Source organism: Thrips palmi, unplaced genomic scaffold, assembly GCF_012932325.1.
Source record: "Thrips palmi isolate BJ-2018 unplaced genomic scaffold, TpBJ-2018v1 HiC_scaffold_10, whole genome shotgun sequence".
Lineage (NCBI taxonomy): Eukaryota > Metazoa > Arthropoda > Insecta > Thysanoptera > Thripidae > Thrips > Thrips palmi.
The window spans coordinates 11,016,691-11,028,361 of NW_023144621.1; positions in this window are offsets into that span (position 1 = coordinate 11,016,691).

An 11,671-nucleotide genomic window follows, 5' to 3' on the forward strand; every position below is an offset into this window, starting at 1 on the left:
GGGCGGCGCCCAGACAGAAAAGAAGAAAAGGGAAGCAAGAAGTAAATATTTTAAAGCCGCAAATTTCGCTTTGAAGGGACGCGCAAAAAGTTTGCCGGCTGATCTAATATCGGACATTGTCTGGGTGAGGGGCGCGGGGTGACACTTTGGGTGACAGTTTGGGCGTGGCGGGGCGTGGCGGGGCGTGGCGGGGCGTGGCGGGGGCCGTTCGCCAGCCACGCTGCGTAGGGAATAAGGACCCGCCTTTGGCCGCCTTGGCCGCCTTTGGCCAGGTGCCCTGGAGGTCCTGGAGGACCTAAAGGACCGAGGGGACCGCAAAGTGAATTTACAGCGCCATTAGGAGGGCCGGGGGCCGCGCTCTGCCCGGCTGCCCACAGGCTGCCCGGCCCTGCGTCGGTTTTAAGGGAAAGCCCCCAACACAGCATCACAGCGGTCCACTTGTCTCTCGGCGTCTCCGGCCGGCCGGCCCGGCCGGAGAGACTGCGCCGCACCATCCACGCGCGGCCACGCGTCGCCTCCTGGGAGTTCAAGTTCCCGGAAGGCGCAGAGCAGTGCAGGGAAACCGTGGAACCTTGCGGGCCTTTGTGCGCGCCGCCCTCGTGGAAGCCGTGGGGCCGCGGGGCCGTGGGCGTGGCGGTGGAGTGGGGGCGGCTTGGCGGCTTGGCGGCAGCGCGTGGGCCGGGTGACAACAGGTTTCCCGCCGCCGGGACGCCGACGATGCGGACCATGCCGACGGCCGTGGCATATTGAAGGAGAGTACTTGCGGGCCGTGCCGGCCGTGCCGTGCATTCCAGGCCGACCCACGCCACGCCGCCAGCTCTCGATGCCACCCACCCGGACAGCAAGCCAGCAGCAAGCCAGCAGCTCGCAGTGTGAGGCGGAGGGTCCGAAAAGCAGCCCGCGGCAGCAAGACCTGTCCGTGCCTCGCGAGGTGTCCACAGCCAACCCAATCGGCGAAGAGGCCCGTCCCGTTTGAGCATCCCATTAGCCTCACGATGAGAGAGTGCCTCGCCATATGCAGGGTAGCGGGGTCGCGTTGCCAAATCGGCATCGGACGAAGAACCAATATTGACTCTACCTGTATTGGCTCAGCTAATCATCGGAATAACAACCCGCTTTTTCTCCGCCCGCCCCGCCCCTCCGATGCGGTGGGTATGCCCTTTTGCCTTTCTAAAGGGAAAAACGGGCGAGTCTCGAAAAAAAAACGCAGCGCCGAGCTCAGCGAAATCAACCTCGAGCAACCACCAAATGCTCCATTTTCTGTTCTCCGCAAACGCGAAGCGCGAAGCACAGGGATGGCGGCAGCAAGAGGCGGCCACGACACTGTCCCTGTTTCTGCCGAGAGGGCGCTACCATCGGCCCGCCAGGCCCGCTGCCCTGCTGGCCTTCTTCGCCTTCCAAACGGCCAGGGCGAGCCCAGCCCAGCGAGCAGCCCAGGGCCGCAGGGCCGCAGGGCCGCAGGCAGCAACAGGTGCCCGCGGCGGGGCGAGGCGAGGCAACGCCAGGCCGAGCTTATTCCCGCACTTCTCCGCTTCCCCGCACATAAACCTGGCCCTGGCGTCGCCCTGGCGTCTCCCTGGCGTGTCGCCGGAGAAGTAAAACAAGGCCGACAACTTGGCGACGCCGACACGGCGACAACGACCTGTCGCTTCCGCCGGATTTGCTCCGCGCCGACGCGGTGGCACCGGGGACCGGCCTGCTGGCGGCACACTTCGGACATGATAATTTTCTCCGGGCCCGCCCCGTCGCGGCCAACCCCGCCCCCGCTTTCCATTTGCCCGGCCCCGCGGGGCCGCACAGGGTGTCGCTAGTGTCGCACACGGGTGGCGCCGGCAGCGCCCCCCTCTCTCTCAGGAAGTGGACTCCCAGAGTAAACCGGAACCCGGTGACGCGCACGGGTGTGCGTGCGTGCCAGTTTGTCTCATCGAATCCCTGGGATGACCACAGGCTAACTTCCACCTAACTAGAATCAGAACCCAACTTGCGGCCCCTTGGTACACGCGTGACCACCGCCGCCGCCACCGCCCACCACCACGAACCCTGCCGGCGCCATCGGCCCATCCCACAGCAGTCCGACCAGTCCAACCCTGCGGTCGGCAGGAGGAAGGACCGTGGCCGAGGCCGAGGCCGAGCCGGGCCTGCGCGGTGGAGGGATCAGCCGCACTGCCGGGACACGGTGGACCGTGGACGCGGTGACGCGGCACACAGAGAGCACCACTCATTTCCATAATCAAGCTGCTGGCGTCATACAATTTTCTACCTGGGCGCGCCCTCCGAATCCCCGCGCTGCTGTGACTCTGGCCCACAAAGGTGCGCATGCATGCGGCGCCCCGCCCCGCCCCGCCCCGCCACGAGAGCACTCCCGGCCCCAGGTTGGCACCGCGGAAACAAAACACTCTCGTCCGCACAAAGAAGCGCCCCGTGTCGTTGCTTTGAATGTGGCGGCACAGCAGAAAACACGCCCCGCGCCGCACCACGAACGCCGCGACTCCCACAGAGTAGCTAGTTTTGATATCCCTCAGAGTATTTTGCAAATTTCAAAGGCGAGCCACGTCGCGGCGCACGACGGTGGAGGCATCATCCATTCCGGAAACCGCGCCGCGACGTCTTATCTCGACTGGGGAAAGAAGACCCTGCACGTCGTGGCCCCGTTTAGGGAGCTGCCTGCGGACAGCCTGTGAGGTAGGCAAGCCCGCCGCGCGCAGCGCAGTTTGGGTTGTCTACCTCGCACGGCGCCTCAAGACAGCCTGTGAGGTAGGCAGGCCCGCTACGCGCAGCGCGATTTGGGCTGCCCAGCCAGCACGGCGCTCGCGCGGCAGCCAATGAAGTTGTCAGACTTCGCCAGTCGAGAAGACCGCTCGGGGCGCTGCTGGTCCGAGCCTCGTGGACGACTACGTTCCTGCTCTGGAGCGAGTTGAACGCCGAGTTAAAAATCAGAGCGCGGGTCTGGAACAATGTCTTTGAGGGGACTCTTTGTCGGCCCGGGGCGACTCGCTCGTGGCTCGGCCGAGAAGGAGAGCGCCCCGCCTGGCCCCGCCCCGGGCAGGCAAATCCGATCAGGGGTGATGGCATCACGGGGACCGAAAAACCGAAAAACACTGCTGTGGTGGCTGGGGCGGAGTGGCGGGGCGGTAGAGTCCACAGCGACAAGCAAAGAGGAGCAGACTGCGTCACACTGCGTCTCTGCGTCACTCGCGGGCACCTGCCCGCGGCCGCCACTCCCACGCCGTTTGACGCGCACCGCACTGCCTGGCCCGGCCCGGGTTCCTAATTAGGATCAGTGTATTTGGAAAGGGTAGCGGCCTCGTTGTCGCAGACCCAGCAGCCGGCCCGCCCAGCCCCGCCGTGCTCGCTGCGCGCTGCGCTCGGCCGCGGCGGGTGGATTTCGAAGCGTAACTGATGACCCTCGCCGGTCACCGCGGTCGCCGTCCCGTCCCCCCAGAGTCCGCCGCAGGCTGGCAACCCTAGTCGCTCCATTGGACATTGGACCGACTGGGCTGAGCCACCCGACCCAAAGGGGGGGGACTGGAGATTGATTGGAGATTGATTCATTAGTGGATTTGCCTCGTGTCATTCTCGAGCACCGTTCAAGTATCGGCGGCATTTCAGAAGAAATGCTCTTCGCCAGGAGAAACGCTCCTCAGTCAAAAGCTCGTCAATGACGACAGCCAGCGGCGAGGGGATCATCATGTTCATCATGCCCAGGGCGTCTCATTACAGACGGGGCTGCGACCTTGGACCCTGGGCGAGCACGCCCCTGGCGGGGCGGGGCAGGGCCCCACTTTCCGGCGTGCAGGCCGAGCGAGCCCCGCAGTCTGTAATTGCGCGAAAAGGGGGCGCGCCGTGTCCGCGCTCGGAATGCCGAGGGCCAGCCCAGCCAGGCCGGCAGGAATGCGTGTCCCTGCCCTTGTCGCGCTGCTGCAGGCCCGGCCACGGGCCCGTCCACGGTATTGCCGGCGATGAAGTCCTCCCCGCCTGGGTGCCGCTCGCGCGCGGTTGTTGCGCGCCGGCAGCCTTCCCGCCCGCCTTCCCGCCCGCAACGCACCGCGCGCCGCGTTGCCGGTCTCGTCGAAACTTTGTGAATTGCACGCAAAGCGACGACGAGCACCGCCGCCCAAAGGCCTAAAGGCCCAGGGGGCCTGCCCACTCGGCGAAGGCAGGCCTTTAATAAAGGCCGCGCGGAGAGGGGGAAACTTTTTAAAGTGCTCCGAGTGCGTGTCGACAATTACCAAGCACGGCGGCGCTGCGGCGGGCTGTGCGGGTACGTACACTGCACCACCAGCCCGGCAGATTGCCTGTGCGCCTGCAGGTCTGGACTGCCGGCAAGATCGGCCGGATTTTTCTCCTCCTCCGAAAGGCCTGACTCAAGGGAAAACGGGTAAGAGGCAATCCCCCACCATCGTTGTCATATTCGCCAGAATCCGGAGAAGATTGGACGGGTGCCCCGGCGGCTACCTTTCTTCCTGCCACGCTGCCCCGCCGTCTCCCGCGGGACCGCGCCGACCGCGCTTAGCATACGCGCACGCCGAGGCCGGCCGAGGCCCTAAGCCACCCTAAGTCAGGCGGGGTGCCTACCTCGGGGACTGCGCGGGACTGGCTGGCCAGGTACAGTACCCAGAGCTCTCCGTCCCCGCCCCCGCTATCCTCCGCACGCTATCTCGCCGTTCCCACGTCCTCATTCCTCAGTCCAGCGGGGCACTGGATAATTCCAGGCTTGAGCCCCGGCGTCTGATTCCCTCCAGCATCCTCGCTGCGGCGTGCATCCTCCCTGAAAATAACGTCCCCCTCCCACTTTGCTGGCCGCGTGTTCCCGCTGCCGTGCCTGCTCGCTCCAGCGGGGCGGCCGGGGGCGGCGCAGCGCAAGCCAGCCAAGCCGAGGGCTCGGCCGGCCGGCAAATTGGCCGCGGGGCGGCCGGCGCGGCACCGCAACACCTGCAAGTCCGACGAGAACGCCCCCGCCGCCCCGCCGAACGGAATTTTATACGGATTGTATATGGCTACTATAAAGTAAAATAGCCGCCGTTATGACCGTCTTTGTGGCGAGACTGCTCCGAAACAGAGCCGGGGAATCGCACTCCGTAGCAAAGGCGTGCTGAAAGTACCATCAAAGAATACTGCCCCGTTTAGGGAGCACGATTATACGACGAATTGGACGCAGTGGCCGCCAAAAGTGAGCCCAAAGTACGATTTCTACATAATTGTCACAGTTTGCGCTGTCCGCACAGTAGTTGGGTCCTTACCGTTCAGGCGCGTGCGTCACATCTCCGCCGACTAGGCTGCCGCCTCTGCCGCCCCGACGCGGCCGGGAACGGGCCGCACCTGCAAACAGAGTCCGAGCGTTAGCGTTGCCTACGGGACTTACGCAGTTTTGCGCCCAACTTGTGCAAGCCCGTCTAGGCTGCCGATGTTAGTGCGAAAATATGTACAGCAGCGGGAGCAGGGCGGCCTAAAGAGCCGCGTTGTTGCAGCGCCGTGGATTCCGCCTTGCTGACTGGGACGTCCAGGACGACGTCCAGGACGACGTCCAGGACGACGTCCAGGACGACGTCCAGGACGACGTCCAGGACGATGCTGCTGCACCGCCCGAGGCACCGCCGGGGCGACGGAGATATTGCTGCTCTCGGTGCCAGGGCACCCGGGCGAACGCAAACCCGCCTTCTTTCCTCCTAGTGGGCGCGCCGTGCCCGTCCTCCTACCCCCGGCTTCGCTTCGGCCGCCGGTTTCAACTTTTCATTCCAACGCCCTCTGATACCGAGCGGTGCCTCCCTCCAGGAGTGGGAGAGAGACGGCCTGCTCGCAGCCAAGGAGCGAGCGCGGCAAGCGAGGCGAGCGGGCTGCGAGTGATAAACAGGCGAGTGGCCCACTTCCCACTTGCTGCCGGAACTGTGCCTCTAAATCAAGCATCAAATACGCCTGAATCGCCCTGCCGCCGGGGCCGCACACCGAGCGCACTACCTTTTGCGGCACCCCACAACTCACACTAACTCCACTGTGCAGCCCGCCATGCCCGCGCTAGTGCTGCCTAGAGCTGGCTAGCGCAGTGGGGCTGCAGCGCCGCGGCGCTTCGGGCCGACCCGAAGGCAACTTATTACTGCAGAACCCTTGCCGCTTCATCTGCGGACCTAATAAGCGAACAAATTGGCTCTTCTCTCTGACAGAAAGCCAGCAGCCAGGGGCGGATTATGGACGCAGTGGGCGGGCCAGCAGCATTCGTCGTCCTGGGGGGAAAGTCGCCATTTCTGTAAAAAAAAAAGGGGGAAAGTTGTTTTGATGGAGATGGAGATTTTCTTTCTTTTTTCGGTCGGACCAGCTGGCCACGCGCACTTACAACAACACACAGACTCGTTCACTCACACAGACGGATTCGCACAGAAAAACGCACACGGCCCGTTCCGCCTTTCTCCTCCAGTGGCGAGGCGGTCCGGTCCGGCGGGGCCTGGCGGGGCACCCCATCACGTCCGCGCCGAATCACTTCCCGAACACTTCCATTATTCATGTCCGAGTTGCAGGGCCGAGATCGCGGCCAAGAAAGAAAGGCGGTCCTTGTCTGGCGCGCTGACCGCGCCGGCCGCGCGCGCCGGGGGGAGAGAGACGGACGGCGCCAGAGCCAGAGGCGCCAGAGGTGACGCACTCCGAGACCATCCGCCGGCGGTAAACCGGGATCGCCAAATAGAACCGTGGTTTGCCGTTCGGATCGGGTGCCGGGTTCGAATCCCGCCCGCGGTGGACACGCTGGTGGACTAGCTGGCGGCGCACCGCAGCAACGCCGTCAGTGTCTCTCTAAACCGGGCGCCCGGGGGCGCGTGTGAGACCGCCACGCCACAGCGCGCGACGCAGGTGGCGGCGCGCGACACGACGCGAATAGCGGCCTCAGCGTCGGCCCGCTCGGCCCGCTCGCTCCGCCCGCCCGGTGCAGAGAGAAAGAGAGAGGACAGAAGACGCATCGCGCGAACTGGCGCACCGCGTCGTCGGTGCGAAATAAGGGGCATTGGTCCTCTACCCTTGAGTCGAGCGATCGATTCCCTACACGTCTTTTCATTTTTTGACTGTCTATCCCACTGCGGATCAAGCCTGTTGCCTCACCCAGTACAGTCGACAGGCCGTGGTGGCCGAGTGTGCAAAGGTGTCCGTACTCAACGTCCGAATCGGGCGATCGAAACCCATCACTCACACATTTTTACTGGCTCTAACATTGCGATTCGAACTCATGGCTTCAAGCACTTCGTTCCACCAGCACTTGCACATGAGCTGTGGTGGCCGAGAACCGAGAGGCGTCAGGTCCAGGGTTCGATACCCGTAAGGTCCCAAATGTGTTTACCAAGCTTGCAGCGCACAAACGCGGTTCAAGTACTATACAAAATCGGCCGGCGTCCAGCGTGCCTCTCATAGCTCAGTGGTTCCGCTGCTGGGCAGGGTGACGCAGACTCCTGACTACCAGTAGCATGTATGGCCCCTGAGTGGGAAGGGGGCCGGGAATCGGAACCCGCCTACTGGGAAAGGTGGCAGCCTGGCCTACTATGAGAGGACTCCTCCACATCACAGATGACGTGACCAATGACGGGGCCACTGCGGTTTAACTTAACTCTAAGGTTGCTCCTGTGATGAGATGGGGGAACTGTCTGGTGGGCACCACCCCTGCAGGGAAGAGGGCCGGTTCGCGGGGGTGCCCTCTTTCGCAGAAATTTTCTTTATCAGGATTATGTTTTATCGGCAACGCGTTTCCGCTCCACCAAGCGGCTTCGGAGGCAAGGCCAGCCGGCCAGCCGGCCAGTCGACCAGCGAGACCGCGCACGGCGTGACGCACTGCATTCTGGGTATGGTGGGCGCGTTACGGCCGACGTTCATGAAGGCGCGATGAGGTCACTTCGGCCGCTTCCGCCCACAGGCCGCAGCAAGCCGCAGCAAGCCGCAGCCGCAACGCTTTCCGGCGCACAGCATCACCGCCAGCATCACCAGCATCACCAGCATCGCCAGCATCGCCGGCGGCGTGCGGCTTGCAGGGGCGTGGGGCTTTACGACCTGCACCGGCCGCCTCATTCCGAAGGATATCGCCCTGTCCCTCTCACTCCCTGGCGGAACACCCCCTACGTGCGAAAGAGACGGCGCAACGAGCCTTCAGAATCGCTCGGGAGGTTTATCCACCGCGCCGCACGCAGGACCGTCGGGCGGCCCTATCTGCGAGGCTGCAGGCTGATTCCGAACAGCAAAGGCGGCGTCCCAAGGAGTGCGAGAGAGACGAGTGAGCTCGCCGTGAGTGTAATGGCGGGAAAACGACAACAAGACCAGGGAGGCGACCAGTCCAGTTGGGCGCATCCACGCGCCCCACCGAGTGCACTTGAATGCACCCTAACGACGCCACCCCACGCCAAGCCTCGCCACGGAAAGTTGGGCCGGACGGCGGCGAGGCCTTTGCTGGCCCTTGTGGCAGAGAGGCAAAGACCCTCCACCTTGCCAATCTGCGAAATGGATATTTGGAAATGGAGAGCCAGTTAGCCGCAACAAAGGCGAAACGAAGGGAAGGAAACAAGTGAAAAAGAAGACGGCCGACTTTGACCATTCGTTTTTTGGCGAGCGGGTGGCGGCGTTGGTGGCGGTTGCTGTTGTTGGCGCAGGCAATATTCTCGGGTATCGCTGGTAGCGCCTGCCTGAACCCTTCGAGGCAGTGAAACTGCGAAATGAGAACACGGGCCGGGCTCGCAGGGCACGCATAGGCGAGGCACGCAGGGGGTGGTTGAGACGTTGCCAGTGGTGTGAAAGGAGCCCCAGGCGAGATGAGAACGTTGCAATGGGAATCGCATGACGGCATGACGACCGCAATCAAAACAGAGTTGACGCAAATAATGGATTTCTGCGAGCCACGAGCGGAGAGAATCTTGGCAAGTGGGCGTGGGGGAGTCCCCTTCTTTGAAACTCGAAAACCAATACCATTTCGCGGCATTGCAGCGTCCACACCCACACAGACAGTACGCCCACCACAATTCTGCCAACTGATGAGATTCTGCAATACTTCCAGCGAGCAGAACCGACAACTATTTTCTTCAAATATTTGTTCCGCAGTGTATCAAGTAAAGATTTTGCTCCAGAGGCATGACACCTGCAGTGCTTGGGCAGCGCACCTGTGGGAGGGCTCCGGATGATACACTCTTCAGGCTGGTTCCGAGCAATTGTCTCGTCGTCGCTGCCTCTCTCTCGCACTCGTGGGGCAGAGCGCCACAATGCTGTCCGGAATCGCTCTGTTGGCCCTATCGTTTGTCCGACCGACGTTTGTCCGACCTGCCGAAATTTGTCCGACCTCCTTTTCCCTTAAATTTTTGTCCGACCGACGTTTGTCCGATCGACGTTTGTCCGACCGACGTTTGTCCGATCACTTTTCAGGGAAGAGGGAGGGGGAGAGTAGGAATATTCCACGACGTCAGTGACAGATTGGTCGTCAGGATGGACAAAGGGGGCGGCCACGGTGCACATCGTTTGTCCGATCTTTGTACGACCTGTCCAAATTTCACTTGCCCGTGAATCGGCTGAAAATTTTGTCCGACCTCCGTTTTGTCCGACCCACTTACACCGCCACGCGGTCAGGCTGCAGCTAGAGAGCAACTCGGCGGCACTCAATTGATCTAAACACCCGCGGCTCACTCTCTATGTCAATCAAGACTGGATGCATGACAATCCAGAGACATTTTAACACAAAATGTATTCAGAGTAACAGAAGTAAAATGAACACTATAAAGAAAATTTCAGCGAAAGAGGGCACCCCGGCGAACCGGCCCTCTTCCCCGCTGGCTTCGTGAGCCAGTGGTTCCCCCATCTCATCACAGGAGCAACCTCAGAGTTAAACCGCAGTGGCCCCGTCATTGGTCACGTCGTCTGTGATGTGGAGGAGTCCTCTCATAGTAGGCCAGGCTGCCACCTTTCCCAGTAGTCGGGTTTCGATCCCCGGCCCCCTTCCCACTCAGGGGCCATGCTACTGGTACTCAGGAGTCTGCGTCACCCTGCCCAGCAGCGGAACCACTGGGCTATGAGAGGCACACTGGACGCCGGCCGATTTCGTATACTTGAACCGCCTTCTTGCGATGCAAGCTTGGTCAAAATATTCGCCACTGTACTAGGTATCGAACCCCGGACCCCGCAGTTGGGAACCGACGCCTCTGCGCTCTCGGCCACCAAGGCCCATGTGTGACGCTGTGCGATGGGGAGCCTTTGAAGCCGCTGGTCCGAACTGTATAGCCAGACAAAAAGAGCGGGACGCTGGTATTCGATCGCTCGATCCGCGTGTAGGATTGAAACATCTCTACACGTTCGACCACCGCGGCTCACTGGGGGAGCCGAGTGGCGCGACGGATCCAAACCGGATCGGAAAGTCACTCCCAAAATGTAAAGAATTGCCGGGAGTCGAACCCTAGCCCCTGCGGGTGCGGGTCGACGCCTCTGCGCGCTCAGCCGCCAGTGATTCGAGAAAGTGAGTCACATAGGGTCCCACTGCTGGCTCCACACTGTGGCATCCCGAGAAATCATGATCACGCGCGGGGGCTAGGGTTCGACTACCAGCAATTCTTAACATTATAGGAGTGGCTTTTCCGATGCGGTTTGGACCCATTGCGCCACTCGGCTCCCCCTGTGAGCCGCGGTGGCCGAACGTGCAGAGATGTTTCAATCCTACACGCGGATCGAGCGATCGAATACTAGCATTCCACTCTTTTTGTCTGACTATACGGTTCGGACCAGCGGCTTCAAAGGCTCCCCTTCGCACAACGTCACCCATGGGCCGTGGTGGCCGAGGGCGCAGAGGCGTCAGTTCCTGCGCGGTCGGGGGTTCGATACCCAGTACAGTAGCGAATATTTTGACAAAGCTTGCATCGCTAGCTAGGGTTCGACTCCCGGCAATTCTTTACATTTTGGGAGTGGCTTTTCCGATGCGGTTTGGATCCGTCGCGCCACTCGGCTCCCCCGGTGAAGAATTGCTGGTAGTCGAACCCTAGCCCCTGCGCGGATCATGAATTCCTCGGGATGCCACAGTGTGGAGCCAGGGGTGGGACCCTATGTGACTCACTTTCTCGAATCACTGGCGGCTGAGCGCGCAGAGGCGTCGACCCGCACCCGCAGGGGCTAGGGTTCGACTCCCGGCAATTCTTTACATTTTGGGAGTGACTTTCCGATCCGGTTTGGATCCGTCGCGCCACTCAGCTCCCCCAGAGAGCCGCGGTGGTCGAACGTGTAGAGATGTTTCAATCCTACACGCGGATCGAGCGATCGAATACCAGCGTCCCGCTCTTTTTGTCTGACTATACGGTTCGGACCAGCGGCTTCAAAGGCTCCCCATCGCACAGCGTCACACATGGGCCTTGGTGGCCGAGAGCGCAGAGGCGTCGGTTCCCAACTGCGGAGTCCGGGGTTCGATACCTAGTACGATATCGAATATTTTGACCAAGCTTGCATCGCAAGAAGGCGGTTCAAGTATACAAAATCGGCCGGCGTCCAGTGTGCCTCTCATAGCCCAGTGGTTCCGCTGCTGGGCAGGGTGACGCAGACTCCTGAGTACCAGTAGCATGGCCCCTGAGTGGGAAGGGGGCCGGGAACGAAACCCGACTACTGGGAAAGGTGGCAGCCTGGCCTACTATGAGAGGACTCCTCCACATCACAGATGACGTGACCAATGACGGGGCCACTGCGGTTT